This window comes from Lampetra fluviatilis, unplaced genomic scaffold, assembly GCF_964198595.1.
Source record: "Lampetra fluviatilis unplaced genomic scaffold, kcLamFluv1.1 SCAFFOLD_820, whole genome shotgun sequence".
Lineage (NCBI taxonomy): Eukaryota > Metazoa > Chordata > Hyperoartia > Petromyzontiformes > Petromyzontidae > Lampetra > Lampetra fluviatilis.
The window spans coordinates 16,156-33,825 of NW_027620764.1; positions in this window are offsets into that span (position 1 = coordinate 16,156).

Consider the following 17,670-nt stretch of genomic DNA (forward strand, 5'->3'; position numbering starts at 1 on the left):
ATCATCATCATCAGTAGTATCATCATCATCATCATCAGTAGTAGTATCATCATCATCATCAGTAGTAGTATCATCATCATCAGCAGTAGTATCATCATCATCATCATCAGTAGTATCATCATCAGAAGTAGTATCATCATCAGCATCAGTAGTATCATCATCATCATCAGTAGTAGTATCATCATCATCATCAGTAGTAGTATCATCATCATCAGTAGTAGTAGTATCATCATCATCATCAGTAGTAGTATCATCATCATCAGCAGTAGTATCATCATCATCATCATCAGTAGTATCATCATCAGAAGTAGTATCATCATCAGCATCAGTAGTATCATCATCATCATCAGTAGTAGTATCATCATCATCATCAGTAGTAGTATCATCATCATCAGCAGTAGTATCATCATCATCAGTAGTATCATCATCAGCAGTAGTATCATCATCATCAGTAGTATCATCATCATCATCAGTAGTATCATCATCAGTAGTAGTATCATCATCATCAGCAGTAGTATCATCATCATCATCATCAGTAGTATCATCATCAGTAGTAGTATCATCATCATCAGCAGTAGTATCATCATCATCAGCAGTAGTATCATCATCATCAGTAGTATCATCATCAGTAGTAGTATCATCATCATCAGCAGTAGTATCATCATCATCATCAGTAGTATCATCATCAGTAGTAGTATCATCATCATCAGCAGTAGTATCATCAGTAGTATCATCATCATCATCATCAGTAGTATCATCATCATCATCAGTAGTAGTATCATCATCATCAGCAGTAGCATCTTCATCATCTAGAGCTACGATCCCCCAGAGCCCCGCCCCTCAGGGAGGTAGAAACCGGTTTGAACCGGTCGGACCAACGGCGGTTGGGACCCCCCCTGAGGGGAGGGGCTCTGGGGGAGCTACGATCCCCCAGAGCCCCGCCCCTCAGGGAGAGAGGGTATAAAGGCGGGTCCCTGAGAGTGTGAGTCAGTCCGTCTCAAGCCTGCACCCTGCACACTCACCCTGCACCCTGCACACTGCACCCTGCACCCTGCACACTCACCCTGCACCCTGCACACTCACCCTGCACCCTGCACACTCATCCTGCACCCTGCACACTCACCCTGCACCCTGCACACTCACCCTGCACCCTGCACACTCATCCTGCACCCTGCACACTCACCCTGCACCCTGCACACTCATCCTGCACCCTGCACACTCACCCTGCACCCTGCACCCTGCACCATGCACACTCACCCTGCACCCTGCACCCTGCACCATGCACCCTGCACACTCACCCTGCACACTGCACCCTGCACACTGCACCCTGCACCCTGCACCCTGCACACTCACCCTGCACACTGCACCCTGCACCCTGCACACTCACCCTGCACCCTGCACACTCACCCTGCACCCTGCACACTCATCCTGCACCCTGCACACTCACCCTGCACACTCACCCTGCACCCTGCACACTCATCCTGCACCCTGCACACTCACCCTGCACCCTGCACACTCATCCTGCACCCTGCACACTCACCCTGCACCCTGCACCCTGCACCATGCACACTCACCCTGCACCCTGCACCCTGCACCATGCACCCTGCACACTCACCCTGCACACTGCACCCTGCACACTGCACCCTGCACCCTGCACCCTGCACACTCACCCTGCACACTGCACCCTGCACCCTGCACACTCACCCTGCACCCTGCACACTCACCCTGCACACTCACCCTGCACCCTGCACCCTGCACCATGCACCCTGCACACTCACCCTGCACACTGCACCCTGCACCCTGCACACTCATCCTGCACCCTGCACACTCACCCTGCACCCTGCACACTCATCCTGCACCCTGCACACTCACCCTGCACCCTGCACCCTGCACCATGCACCCTGCACACTCACCCTGCACACTGCACCCTGCACCATGCACCCTGCACCATGCACCCTGCACACTCATCCTGCACCCTGCACACTCACCCTGCACACTCACCCTGCACCCTGCACCATGCACCCTGCACACTCATCCTGCACCCTGCACACTCACCCTGCACACTCACCCTGCACCCTGCACCCTGCACCCTGCACCCTGCACACTCACCCTGCACACTGCACCCTGCACCCTGCACACTCACCCTGCACCCTGCACCCTGCACCCTGCACACTCACCCTGCACCCTGCACACTCATCCTGCACACTGCACCCTGCACCCTGCACACTCATCCTGCACCCTGCACACTCATCCTGCACACTCACCCTGCACCCTGCACACTCATCCTGCACACTCACCCTGCACCCTGCACCCTGCACACTCATCCTGCACACTCACCCTGCACCCTGCACCCTGCACACTCATCCTGCACCCTGCACCCTGCACCCTGCACACTCATCCTGCACACTCACCCTGCACCCTGCACCCTGCACACTCATCCTGCACCCTGCACCCTGCACCCTGCACACTCATCCTGCACCCTGCACCCTGCACCCTGCACACTCACCCTGCACCCTGCACACTCACCCTGTACCCTGCACCCTGCACCCTGCACCCTGCACACTCACCCTGCACCCTGCACACTCACCCTGTACCCTGCACCCTGCACCCTGCACCCTGCACACTCACCCTGCACCCTGCACACTCACCCTGTACCCTGCACCCTGCACCCTGCACACTCATCCTGCACCCTGCACCCTGCACCCTGCACACTCACCCTGTACCCTGCACCCTGCACCCTGCACACTCATCCTGCACCCTGCACCCTGCACCCTGCACACTCACCCTGCACCCTGCACACTCACCCTGTACCCTGCACCCTGCACCCTGCACCCTGCACACTCACCCTGCACCCTGCACACTCACCCTGTACCCTGCACCCTGCACCCTGCACCCTGCACACTCACCCTGCACCCTGCACACTCACCCTGTACCCTGCACCCTGCACCCTGCACACTCATCCTGCACCCTGTACCCTGCACCCTGCACCCTGCACCATGCACCCTGTACCCTACACCATGCACCCTGTACCCTGCACCCTGCACACTCACCCTGCACCCTGCACACTCACCCTGCACCCTGCACCATGCACCCTGTACCCTGCACACTCATCCTGCACCCTGCACCCTGCACACTCACCCTGCACCCTGCATCCTGCACACTCACCCTGCACCCTGCACCCTGCACCATGCACCCTGTACCCTACACCATGCACCCTACACCCTGCACCCTGCACCATGCACCCTGTACCATGCACCCTGCACCATGCACCCTGCACCATGCACCCTGCACCATGCACCCTGTACCCTACACCATGCACCCTACACCCTGCACCCTGGTGCCCTTGTGAGGGCCAGGTCCCACCAACTCACCCTGCACCCTCACACTGCACCCTGCACCATGCACCCTGCACCATGCACCCTGCACCCTGCACCATGCACACTCATCCTGCACCCTGCACCATGCACACTCACCCTGCACCCTGCACCCTGCACCCTGCACCATGCACCCTGTACCCTGCACCCTGTACCCTGCACCCTGCACCCTGCACCATGCACCCTGTACCCTACACCATGCACCCTGTACCCTGCACCCTGCACACTCACCCTGCACCCTGCACACTCACCCTGCACCCTGCACCATGCACCCTGTACCCTGCACACTCATCCTGCACCCTGCACCCTGCACACTCACCCTGCACCCTGCACCCTGCACCATGCACCCTGTACCCTGCACACTGCACACTCATCCTGCATCCTGCACCCTGCACACTCACCCTGCACCCTGCACCATGCACCCTGTACCCTGCACCCTCATCCTGCACCCTGCACCCTGCACACTCACCCTGCACCCTGCATCCTGCACACTCACCCTGCACCCTGCACCCTGCACCCTGCACCATGCACCCTGTACCCTACACCATGCACCCTACACCCTGCACCCTGCACCATGCACCCTGTACCATGCACCCTGCACCATGCACCCTGCACCATGCACCCTGCACCATGCACCCTGTACCCTACACCATGCACCCTACACCCTGCACCCTGGTGCCCTTGTGAGGGCCAGGTCCCACCAACTCACCCTGCACCCTCACACTGCACCCTGCACCATGCACCCTGCACCCTGCACCATGCACACTCATCCTGCACCCTGCACCCTGCACCATGCACCCTGCACCATGCACCCTGCACCATGCACACTCATCCTGCACCCTGCACCCTGCACCATGCACCCTGCACCATGCACCCTGCACCCTGTACCCTACACCCTGCACCCTGCACCCTGGTGCCCTTGTGAGGGCCAGGTCCCACCAACTCACCCACCTACCAACTCATTCACCCACTCACCCACCCACTCGCCCACCCACTCACTCACCCACCCACTCGCCCACCCACTCACCCACCCACTCACTCACCCACCAACTCACCCACTCACTCACCCACCCACTCACTCACCCACCCACTCACTCACCCACCCACTCACCCACCCACTCACTCACCCACCAACTCACCCACTCACTCTCCCACCCAGCTACCAGCTCCCACCCACTCACTCACCTACCTACCAACTCATCCACCCACTCACCCACCCACTCACTCACCCACCAACTCACCCACCAACTCACTCACCCACCCACTCGCCCACCCACTCGCCCACCCACTCACCCACCCACTCACCCACCCACCCACTCACCCACCCACTCACCCACCCACTCACCCACCCACTCACTCACCCACCCACTCGCCCACCCACTCGCCCACCCACTCACCCACCCACTCACTCACCCACCCACTCGCCCACCCACTCGCCCACCCACTCGCCCACCCACTCACCCACCCACTCACCCACCAACTCACCCACTCACTCTCCCACCCACCTACCAGCTCCCACCCACTCACTCACTCACCCACCATCTCACCCACTCACTCACCCACCTACCAACTCATCCACCCACTCACCCACCCACCCACTCACCCACCCACCCACTCACCCACCATCTCACCCACTCACCCACCCACCTACCAACTCATCCACCCACTCACCCACCCACCCACTCACCCACCAACTTACCCACCAACTCACCCACTCACTCTCCCACCCAGCTACCAGCTCCCACCCACCCACTCACCCGCCCACCCACTCACCCACACACTCACCCACTCACCCACCCACCCACTCACCCACCAACTCACCCACCAACTCACCCACTCACTCTCCCACCCACCTACCAGCTCCCACCCACCCACTCACCCGCCCACCCACTCACCCACACACTCACCCACTCACCCACCCACCCACTCACCCACCAACTCACCCACCAACTCACCCACTCACTCTCCCACCCAGCTACCAGCTCCCACCCACCCACTCACCCGCCCACCCACTCACCCACACACTCACCCACTCACCCACTCACCCACCAACTCACCCACCAACTCACCCACTCACTCTCCCACCCACCTACCAGCTCCCACCCACTCACTCACCTGCCCACCCACTCACCCACACACTCACCCACTCACCCACTCACCCACCAACTCACCCACCAACTCACCCACTCACTCTCCCACCCACCTACCAGCTCCCACCCACTCACTCACCTGCCCACCCACTCACCCACACACTCACCCACTCACCCACTCACCCACCAACTCACCCACCAACTCACCCACTCACTCTCCCACCCACCTACCAGCTCCCACCCACTCACTCACCTGCCCACCCACTCACCCACACACTCACCCACTCACCCACTCACCCACCAACTCACCCACCAACTCACCCACTCACTCTCCCACCCACCTACCAGCTCCCACCCACTCACTCACCTGCCCACCCACTCACCCACACACCCACCAACTCACCCACCAACTCACCCACTCACTCTCCCACCCACCTACCAGCTCCCACCCACTCACTCACCTACCTACCAACTCATCCACCCACTCACCCACTCACCCACCCACCCACTCACCCACCAACTCACCCACCAACTCACCCACTCACTCTCCCACCCACCTACCAGCTCCCACCCACTCACTCACCTGCCCACCCACTCACCCACACACTCACCCACTCACCCACTCACCCACCAACTCACCCACCAACTCACCCACTCACTCTCCCACCCAGCTACCAGCTCCCACCCACTCACTCACCTACCTACCAACTCATCCACCCACTCACCCACCCACCCACTCACCCACCAACTCACCCACCAACTCACCCACTCACTCTCCCACCCAGCTACCAGCTCCCACCCACTCACTCACCTACCTACCAACTCATCCACCCACTCACCCACCCACCCACTCACCCACCAACTCACCCACCAACTCACCCACTCACTCTCCCACCCAGCTACCAGCTCCCACCCACTCACTCACCTACCTACCAACTCATCCACCCACTCACCCACCCACCCACTCACCCACCAACTCACCCACCAACTCACCCACTCACTCTCCCACCCAGCTACCAGCTCCCACCCACTCACTCACCTACCTACCAACTCATCCACCCACCCACTCACCCACCCACTCACCCACCCACTCACCCACCAACTCACCCACTCACTCTCCCACCCACCTACCAGCTCCCACCCACTCACTCACCTACCTACCAACTCATCCACCCACTCACCCACTCACCCACCCACCCACTCACCCACCAACTCACCCACCAACTCACCCACTCACTCTCCCACCCACCTACCAGCTCCCACCCACTCACTCACCTGCCCACCCACTCACCCACACACTCACCCACTCACCCACCCACCCACTCACCCACACACTCACCCACTCACCCACTCACCCACCAACTCACCCACCAACTCACCCACTCACTCTCCCACCCACCTACCAGCTCCCACCCACCCACTCACCCGCCCACCCACTCACCCACACACTCACCCACTCACCCACCCACCCACTCACCCACCAACTCACCCACCAACTCACCCACTCACTCTCCCACCCACTTACCAGCTCCCACCCACTCACTCACCTACTAACTCACCCACTCACCCACCAACTCACCCACTCACTCTCCCACCCACCTACCAGCTCCCACCCACTCACTCACCTGCCCACCCACTCACCCACACACTCACCCACTCACCCACCCACCCACTCACCCACACACTCACCCACTCACCCACTCACCCACTCACCCACCAACTCACCCACCAACTCACCCACTCACTCTCCCACCCACCTACCAGCTCCCACCCACCCACTCACCCGCCCACCCACTCACCCACACACTCACCCACTCACCCACCCACCCACTCACCCACCAACTCACCCACCAACTCACCCACTCACTCTCCCACCCACTTACCAGCTCCCACCCACTCACTCACCTACTAACTCACCCACTCACCCACCAACTCACCCACTCACTCTCCCACCCACCTACCAGCTCCCACCCACTCACTCACCTGCCCACCCACTCACCCACACACCCACCAACTCACCCACCAACTCACCCACTCACTCTCCCACCCACCTACCAGCTCCCACCCACTCACTCACCCACCTACCAACTCACCCACCCACTCACTCACCCACTCACCCACCCACTCACTCACCCACCCACTCACCCACCTACCAACTCATTCACCCACTCACCCACCCACCCAGTCACTCACTCACCCACCCACTCACTCACCCACCTACCAACTCACCCACCCACTCACTCACCCACTCACCCACCCACTCACTCACCCACCCACTCACCCACCTACCAACTCATTCACCCACTCACCCACCCACCCAGTCACTCACTCACCCACCCACTCACCGGCGCGCGTGACCACGCCCCCTCGGTCCCCGGGCCACGCCCCCCACCCTGTGCATTGACCAATAGGAAGGCAGCGAAGTCACGTGTCGTAGAGTCGAGCGTTGGCTGTCGCGTGCAGCGAGCAAACCGTCGCGCTCTCGTACTCGGGCGGTGACGTCACGGGGGGCGCGCGTTTGACCACGCCCCCTCGACCCCCGGGCCACGCCCCCCACCCTGTGCATTGACCAATAGGAAGGCAGCGAAGTCACGTGTCGTAGAGTCGAGCGTTGGCTGTCGCGTGCAGCGAGCAAACCGTCGCGCTCTCGTACTCGGGCGGTGACGTCACGGGGGGCGCGTGTTTGACCACGCCCCCTCGACCCCCGGGCCACGCCCCCCACCCTGTGCATTGACCAATAGGAAGGCAGCAAACTCACGTGTCGTAGAGTCGAGCGTTGGCTGTCGCGTGCAGCGAGCAAACCGTCGCGCTCTCGTACTCGGGCGGTGACGTCACGGGGGGCGCGCGTGACCACGCCCCCTCGGTCCCCGATTGGTCAAAGCAGACGTAGCGTTCGGCGCCGCTCAAAGCACAGCACCGCTCGACCAGCGGCACATTTTTCGCCTCCGACATGTGCGCGCAGATCTGCTCCGGAACCGCCTCCAGCTGTACGGAGAGAGGAATGGAGAGATGGAGAGGGTGTCTATGGGTGTCTGTGGGTGTCTATGGGTGTCTATGGGTGTCTGTGGGTGTCTATGGGTGTCTGTGGGTGTCTGTGAATATGTGGGTGTCTGTGGGTGTCTGTGGGTCTCTGTGGGTGTCTATCGGTGTCTGTGGGTGTCTGTGGGTCTCTGTGGGTGTCTGTGGGTCTCTGTGGGTGTCTGTGGGTCTCTGTGAGTCTCTGTGGGTCTCTGTGAGTCTCTGTGGGTTTCTGTGGGTTTCTATGGGTCCCTGTGGGTGTCTGTGAATATGTGGGTGTCTATGGGTGTCTGTGGGTGTCTATGGGTGTCTGTGGGTTTCTGTGGGTGTCTATGGGTGTCTGTGGGTGTCTGTGGGTTTCTGTGGGTGTCTGTGGGTTTCTGTGGGTTTCTATGGGTCTCTGTGGGTGTCTATGGGTGTCTGTGGGTTTCTGTGGGTGTCTGTGGGTGTCTGTGGGTCTCTGTGGGTGTCTATGGGTGTCTATGGGTGTCTGTGGGTGTCTGTGGGTCTCTGTGAGTCTCTGTGGGTTTCTGTGGGTTTCTATGGGTGTCTGTGGGTGTCTATGGGTGTCTATGGGTGTCTGTGGGTCTCTGTGAGTCTCTGTGGGTTTCTGTGGGTTTCTATGGGTGTCTGTGGGTGTCTGTGGGTGTATGTGGGTGTCTGTGGGTCTCTGTGAGTCTCTGTGGGTTTCTGTGAGTTTCTATGGGTGTCTGTGGGTGTTTGTGCGTCTCTGTGGATCTCTGTGGGTGTCTATGAATGTGTGGGTGTCTGTGGGTGTCTGTGGGTGTCTGTGGGTGTCTATGGGTGTCTGTGGGTCTTTGTGGGTGTCTATGGGTGTCTGTGGGTGTCTGTGTGTGTGTGTGGGTGTCTGTGGGTGTCTATGGGTGTCTGTGTGTGTCTGTGGGTGTCTATGGGTGTCTGTGGGTGTCTGTGGGTTTCTGTGGGTGTCTGTGGGTGTCTGTGTGTGTCTGTGGGTGTCTATGGGTGTCTGTGGGTGTCTGTGGGTGTCTGTGTGTGTCTGTGGGTGTCTATGGGTGTCTATGGGTGTCTGTGGGTGTCTGTGGGTGTCTGTGGGTGTCTATGGGTGTCTGTGGGTGTCTATGGTGTCTGTTAGTCTCTGTGGGTGTCTATGGGTGTCTGTGGGTGTCTGTGGGTGTTTATGGGTGTCTGTGGGTGCCTGGGTGTCTATGGGTGTCTGTGGGTGTCTGTGGGTGTCTATGGGTGTCTGTGGGTGTCTGTGGGTGTCTATGGGTGTCTGTGGGTGTCTGTGGGTGTTTATGGGTGTCTGTGGGTGCCTGGGTGTCTATGGGTGTCTGTGGGTTTCTGTGGGTGTCTATGGGTGTCTGTGGGTGTCTGTGGGTTTCTGTGGGTGTCTGTGGGTTTCTGTGGGTTTCTATGGGTCTCTGTGGGTGTCTATGGGTGTCTGTGGGTTTCTGTGGGTGTCTGTGGGTGTCTGTGGGTCTCTGTGGGTGTCTATGGGTGTCTATGGGTGTCTGTGGGTGTCTGTGGGTCTCTGTGAGTCTCTGTGGGTTTCTGTGGGTTTCTATGGGTGTCTGTGGGTGTCTATGGGTGTCTATGGGTGTCTGTGGGTCTCTGTGAGTCTCTGTGGGTTTCTGTGGGTTTCTATGGGTGTCTGTGGGTGTCTGTGGGTGTATGTGGGTGTCTGTGGGTCTCTGTGAGTCTCTGTGGGTTTCTGTGAGTTTCTATGGGTGTCTGTGGGTGTTTGTGCGTCTCTGTGGATCTCTGTGGGTGTCTATGAATGTGTGGGTGTCTGTGGGTGTCTGTGGGTGTCTGTGGGTGTCTATGGGTGTCTGTGGGTCTTTGTGGGTGTCTATGGGTGTCTGTGGGTGTCTGTGTGTGTGTGTGGGTGTCTGTGGGTGTCTATGGGTGTCTGTGTGTGTCTGTGGGTGTCTATGGGTGTCTGTGGGTGTCTGTGGGTTTCTGTGGGTGTCTGTGGGTGTCTGTGTGTGTCTGTGGGTGTCTATGGGTGTCTGTGGGTGTCTGTGGGTGTCTGTGTGTGTCTGTGGGTGTCTATGGGTGTCTATGGGTGTCTGTGGGTGTCTGTGGGTGTCTGTGGGTGTCTATGGGTGTCTGTGGGTGTCTATGGTGTCTGTTAGTCTCTGTGGGTGTCTATGGGTGTCTGTGGGTGTCTGTGGGTGTTTATGGGTGTCTGTGGGTGCCTGGGTGTCTATGGGTGTCTGTGGGTGTCTGTGGGTGTCTATGGGTGTCTGTGGGTGTCTGTGGGTGTCTATGGGTGTCTGTGGGTGTCTGTGGGTGTTTATGGGTGTCTGTGGGTGCCTGGGTGTCTATGGGTGTCTGTGGGTGTCTGTGGGTGTTTATGGGTGTCTGTGGGTGCCTGGGTGTCTATGGGTGTCTGTGGGTGTCTGTGTGGGTCTCTGTGGGTGTCTGTGGGTGTCTATGGGTGTCTGTGGGTGTCTGTGGGTGTCTGTGGGTGTCTGTGGGTGTCTATGGGTGTCTGTGGGTGTCTGTGAATATGTGGGTGTCTATGGGTGTCTGTGGGTGTCTGTGGGTCTCTGTGGGTGTCTATCGGTGTCTGTGGGTGTCTGTGGGTCTCTGTGGGTGTCTGTGGGTCTCTGTGGGTGTCTGTGGGTCTCTGTGAGTCTCTGTGGGTCTCTGTGAGTCTCTGTGGGTTTCTGTGGGTTTCTATGGGTCCCTGTGGGTGTCTGTGAATATGTGGGTGTCTATGGGTGTCTGTGGGTGTCTATGGGTGTCTGTGGGTTTCTATGGGTGTCTATGGGTGTCTGTGGGTGTCTGTGGGTTTCTGTGGGTGTCTGTGGGTTTCTGTGGGTTTCTATGGGTCTCTGTGGGTGTCTATGGGTGTCTGTGGGTTTCTGTGGGTGTCTGTGGGTGTCTGTGGGTCTCTGTGGGTGTCTATGGGTGTCTATGGGTGTCTGTGGGTGTCTGTGGGTCTCTGTGAGTCTCTGTGGGTTTCTGTGGGTTTCTATGGGTGTCTGTGGGTGTCTGTGGGTGTCTATGGGTGTCTATCGGTGTCTGTGGGTCTCTGTGAGTCTCTGTGGGTTTCTGTGGGTTTCTATGGGTGTCTGTGGGTGTCTGTGGGTGTCTGTGGGTGTCTGTGGGTCTCTGTGAGTCTCTGTGGGTTTCTGTGAGTTTCTATGGGTGTCTGTGGGTGTTTGTGCGTCTCTGTGGATCTCTGTGGGTGTCTATGAATGTGTGGGTGTCTGTGGGTGTCTGTGGGTGTCTGTGGGTGTCTATGGGTGTCTGTGGGTCTTTGTGGGTGTCTATGGGTGTCTGTGGGTGTCTGTGTGTGTCTGTGGGTGTCTGTGGGTGTCTATGGGTGTCTGTGTGTGTCTGTGGGTGTCTATGGGTGTCTGTGGGTGTCTGTGGGTTTCTGTGGGTGTCTGTGGGTGTCTGTGTGTGTCTGTGGGTGTCTGTGGGTGTCTGTGGGTGTCTGTGTGTGTCTGTGGGTGTCTATGGGTGTCTATGGGTGTCTGTGGGTGTCTGTGGGTGTCTGTGGGTGTCTGTTGGTGTCTATGGGTGTCTGTGGGTGTCTATGGTGTCTGTGAGTCTCTGTGGGTGTCTATGGGTGTCTGTGGGTGTCTGTGGGTGTTTATGGGTGTCTGTGGGTGCCTGGGTGTCTATGGGTGTCTGTGGGTGTCTGTGGGTGTCTATGGGTGTCTGTGGGTGTCTGTGGGTGTCTATGGGTGTCTGTGGGTGTCTGTGGGTGTTTATGGGTGTCTGTGGGTGCCTGGGTGTCTATGGGTGTCTGTGGGTGTCTGTGGGTGTTTATGGGTGCCTGTGGGTGCCTGGGTGTCTATCGGTGTCTGTGGGTGTCTGTGGGTCTCTGTGGGTGTCTGTGGGTCTCTGTGGGTGTCTGTGGGTCTCTGTGAGTCTCTGTGGGTCTCTGTGAGTCTCTGTGGGTTTCTGTGGGTTTCTATGGGTCCCTGTGGGTGTCTGTGAATATGTGGGTGTCTATGGGTGTCTGTGGGTGTCTATGGGTGTCTGTGGGTTTCTGTGGGTGTCTATGGGTGTCTGTGGGTGTCTGTGGGTTTCTGTGGGTGTCTGTGGGTTTCTGTGGGTTTCTATGGGTCTCTGTGGGTGTCTATGGGTGTATGTGGGTTTCTGTGGGTGTCTGTGGGTGTCTGTGGGTCTCTGTGGGTGTCTATGGGTGTCTATGGGTGTCTGTGGGTGTCTGTGGGTCTCTGTGAGTCTCTGTGGGTTTCTGTGGGTTTCTATGGGTGTCTGTGGGTGTCTATGGGTGTCTATGGGTGTCTGTGGGTCTCTGTGAGTCTCTGTGGGTTTCTGTGGGTTTCTATGGGTGTCTGTGGGTGTCTGTGGGTGTATGTGGGTGTCTGTGGGTCTCTGTGAGTCTCTGTGGGTTTCTGTGAGTTTCTATGGGTGTCTGTGGGTGTTTGTGCGTCTCTGTGGATCTCTGTGGGTGTCTATGAATGTGTGGGTGTCTGTGGGTGTCTGTGGGTGTCTATGGGTGTCTATGGGTGTCTGTGGGTCTTTGTGGGTGTCTATGGGTGTCTGTGGGTGTCTGTGTGTGTGTGTGGGTGTCTGTGGGTGTCTATGGGTGTCTGTGTGTGTCTGTGGGTGTCTATGGGTGTCTGTGGGTGTCTGTGGGTTTCTGTGGGTGTCTGTGGGTGTCTGTGTGTGTCTGTGGGTGTCTATGGGTGTCTGTGGGTGTCTGTGGGTGTCTGTGTGTGTCTGTGGGTGTCTATGGGTGTCTATGGGTGTCTGTGGGTGTCTGTGGGTGTCTGTGGGTGTCTATGGGTGTCTGTGGGTGTCTATGGTGTCTGTTAGTCTCTGTGGGTGTCTATGGGTGTCTGTGGGTGTCTGTGGGTGTTTATGGGTGTCTGTGGGTGCCTGGGTGTCTATGGGTGTCTGTGGGTGTCTGTGGGTGTCTATGGGTGTCTGTGGGTGTCTGTGGGTGTCTATGGGTGTCTGTGGGTGTCTGTGGGTGTTTATGGGTGTCTGTGGGTGCCTGGGTGTCTATGGGTGTCTGTGGGTGTCTGTGGGTGTTTATGGGTGTCTGTGGGTGCCTGGGTGTCTATGGGTGTCTGTGGGTGTCTGTGTGGGTCTCTGTGGGTGTCTGTGGGTGTCTATGGGTGTCTGTGGGTGTCTGTGGGTGTCTGTGGGTGTCTGTGGGTGTCTATGGGTGTCTGTGGGTGTCTGTGAATATGTGGGTGTCTATGGGTGTCTGTGGGTGTCTGTGGGTCTCTGTGGGTGTCTATCGGTGTCTGTGGGTGTCTGTGGGTCTCTGTGGGTGTCTGTGGGTCTCTGTGGGTGTCTGTGGGTCTCTGTGAGTCTCTGTGGGTCTCTGTGAGTCTCTGTGGGTTTCTGTGGGTTTCTATGGGTCCCTGTGGGTGTCTGAATATGTGGGTGTCTATGGGTGTCTGTGGGTGTCTATGGGTGTCTGTGGGTTTCTATGGGTGTCTATGGGTGTCTGTGGGTGTCTGTGGGTTTCTGTGGGTGTCTGTGGGTTTCTGTGGGTTTCTATGGGTCTCTGTGGGTGTCTATGGGTGTCTGTGGGTTTCTGTGGGTGTCTGTGGGTGTCTGTGGGTCTCTGTGGGTGTCTATGGGTGTCTATGGGTGTCTGTGGGTGTCTGTGGGTCTCTGTGAGTCTCTGTGGGTTTCTGTGGGTTTCTATGGGTGTCTGTGGGTGTCTGTGGGTGTCTATGGGTGTCTATCGGTGTCTGTGGGTCTCTGTGAGTCTCTGTGGGTTTCTGTGGGTTTCTATGGGTGTCTGTGGGTGTCTGTGGGTGTCTGTGGGTGTCTGTGGGTGTCTGTGGGTCTCTGTGAGTCTCTGTGGGTTTCTGTGAGTTTCTATGGGTGTCTGTGGGTGTTTGTGCGTCTCTGTGGATCTCTGTGGGTGTCTATGAATGTGTGGGTGTCTGTGGGTGTCTGTGGGTGTCTGTGGGTGTCTATGGGTGTCTGTGGGTCTTTGTGGGTGTCTATGGGTGTCTGTGGGTGTCTGTGTGTGTCTGTGGGTGTCTGTGGGTGTCTATGGGTGTCTGTGTGTGTCTGTGGGTGTCTATGGGTGTCTGTGGGTGTCTGTGGGTTTCTGTGGGTGTCTGTGGGTGTCTGTGTGTGTCTGTGGGTGTCTATGGGTGTCTGTGGGTGTCTGTGGGTGTCTGTGTGTGTCTGTGGGTGTCTATGGGTGTCTATGGGTGTCTGTGGGTGTCTGTGGGTGTCTGTGGGTGTCTGTTGGTGTCTATGGGTGTCTGTGGGTGTCTATGGTGTCTGTGAGTCTCTGTGGGTGTCTATGGGTGTCTGTGGGTGTCTGTGGGTGTTTATGGGTGTCTGTGGGTGCCTGGGTGTCTATGGGTGTCTGTGGGTGTCTGTGGGTGTCTATGGGTGTCTGTGGGTGTCTGTGGGTGTCTATGGGTGTCTGTGGGTGTCTGTGGGTGTTTATGGGTGTCTGTGGGTGCCTGGGTGTCTATGGGTGTCTGTGGGTGTCTGTGGGTGTTTATGGGTGCCTGTGGGTGCCTGGGTGTCTATGGGTGTCTGTGGGTGTCTGTGTGGGTCTCTGTGGGTGTCTGTGGGTGTCTATGGGTCTCTGTGGGTCTCTATGGGTCTCTGTGGTGTTTGTGGGTCTCTGTGGGTCTCTGTGAGTCTCTGTGGGTCTCTGTGAGTCTCTGTGGGTCTCTATGGGTCTCTGTGGGTCTCTGTGAGTCTCTGTGGGTGTCTGTGGGTGTCTATGTGTGTCTATGGGTGTCTATGGGTGTCTGTGTGTGTCTGTGGGTGTCTGTGGGTGTCTGTGGGTCTCTGTGGGTGTCTGTGGTGTCTGTGGGTCTCTGTGAGTCTCTGTGGGTGTCTGTGGGTCTCTGTGGGTCTCTGTGGGTGTCTGTGGGTCTCTGTGGGTCTCTGTGGGTCTCTGTGGGTGTCTGTGGGTATCTGTGGGTCTCTGTGGGTGTCTATGGGTGTCTGTGGGTCTCTGTGGGTTTATGTGGGTGTCTCTGGGTCTCTGTGGGTGTCTGTGGTGTCTGTGGGTATCTGTGGGACTCTGTGGGTGTCTATGGGTGTCTGTGAGTCTCTGTGGGTTTCTGTGGGTGTCTGTGGGTTTCTGTGGGTGTCTGTGGGTCTCTGTGGGTGTCTGTGCGTGTCTGTGGGTGTCTATGAGTCTCTGTTGGTCTCTGTGGTGTCTGAATGGTGTATGTGAGTCTCTGTGGGTCTCTGTGGGTCTCTGTGGGTCTCTGTGGGTTTCTGTGAGTCTATAACCCACTCACTCATCCACTCACCAACCCACCCACTCACTCACCACTCACTCACTCACCACTCACTCACCAATCACTCACCCACTCACCCACCCACCCACTCACCCACCTCCCCACCCACCCACTCACCCACTCACCCACCCACTCACCCACTCACTCATTCACCCACTCACCCACTCACCCACCCACTCACCCACCCACTCACCCACCCACTCACCCACTCACCCATTCACTCACCCATTCACCCACCCACCCACTCACCCACCTCCCCACCCACCCACTCACCCACTCACTCACCCACTCACCCACCCACCCACCCACCCACTCACCCACCTAACCACTCACCCACCCACTCACCCACCCACCTACTCACCCACCCACTCACCCACCCACTCACCCACTCACTCACCCACTCACCCACCCACATACTCACCCACCTAACCACTCACCCACCCACTCACCCACCCACTCACCCACCCACCTAACCACTCAACCACCCACCCACCTACTCACCCACCCACTCACCCACTCACCCACCCACCCACTCACCCACTCACTCATTCACCCACCCACCCACCCACTCACCCACCCACTCTCCCACTCACCCACTCACCCACCCACTCACCCACTCACCCACTCACTCATTCACCCACCCACCCACTCACTTACCCACTCACCCACTCACTCACTCACTCACTACTCACTCATCCACCCACTCACCCACCCACTCACCCACTCACCCACCCACTCACCCACTCACCCACTCACTCATTCACCCACTCACCCACTCACTCACTCACCACTCACTCACCCACCCACTCACCCACCCACCCACTCACCCACCCACTCACCCACCCAGTCACCACTCACTCACCCACCCACTCACCCACCCACCTACTAACCCACTCACCCACCCACCCACCCACCCACTCACCCACCCACTCACTCACCCACTCACTCACTCACTCACCCACCCACTCACCTACCCACCCACCCACTCACTCACCCACACACTCACTCACTCACCCACTCACCCACCCACCCACTCACTCACCCACCCACCCACCCACTCACCCACCCACTCACCCTCCCAACCACCCACCCACTCACCCACCCACCCACTCACCCACCCACCCACTCACTCACCCACCCACTCACCCACCCACCCACTCACCCACCCACTCACTCACCCACTCACTCCCTCACCCACCCACTCACCCACCCACTAACCCACCCACTCACTCACCCACACACTCACTCACTCACCCACTCACCCACTCACCCACCCACCCACCCACCCACTCACCCACCCACCCACCCACTCACTCACCCACCCACTCACTCACCCACCCACCCACCCACTCACCCACCCACCCACCCACCCACTCACTCACCCACCCACTCACTCACCCACCCACCCACCCACCCACTCACCCACCCACCCACTCACCCACTCACTCACCCACCCAGCCACTCACTCACCCACCCACCCACTCACTCACTCACCCACCCACCCACTCACCCACTCACCCACCCACCCACCCACTCACTCACCCACTCACTCACTCACTCACTCACTCACTCACCCACCCACCCACCCACTCACCCACTCACCCACCCACCCACTCACCCACTCACCCACCCACCCACTCACTCACCCACCCACCCATTCACCCACCCACCCATTCACCCACCCACCCACTCACTCACTCACCCACCCACCCACTCACTCACTCACTCACTCACTCACCCACCCACTCACCCACTCACTCACCCACCCACCCACCCACTCACTCACCCACCCACCCACTCACTCACTCACTCACCCACCCACCCACCCACCCACTCACCCACTCACCCACCCACCCACCCACTCACTCACTCACCCACCCACCCACCCACCCACTCACCCACTCACCCACCCACCCACCCACCCACTCACTCACCCACTCACCCACCCACTCACTCACCCACCCACTCACCCACTCA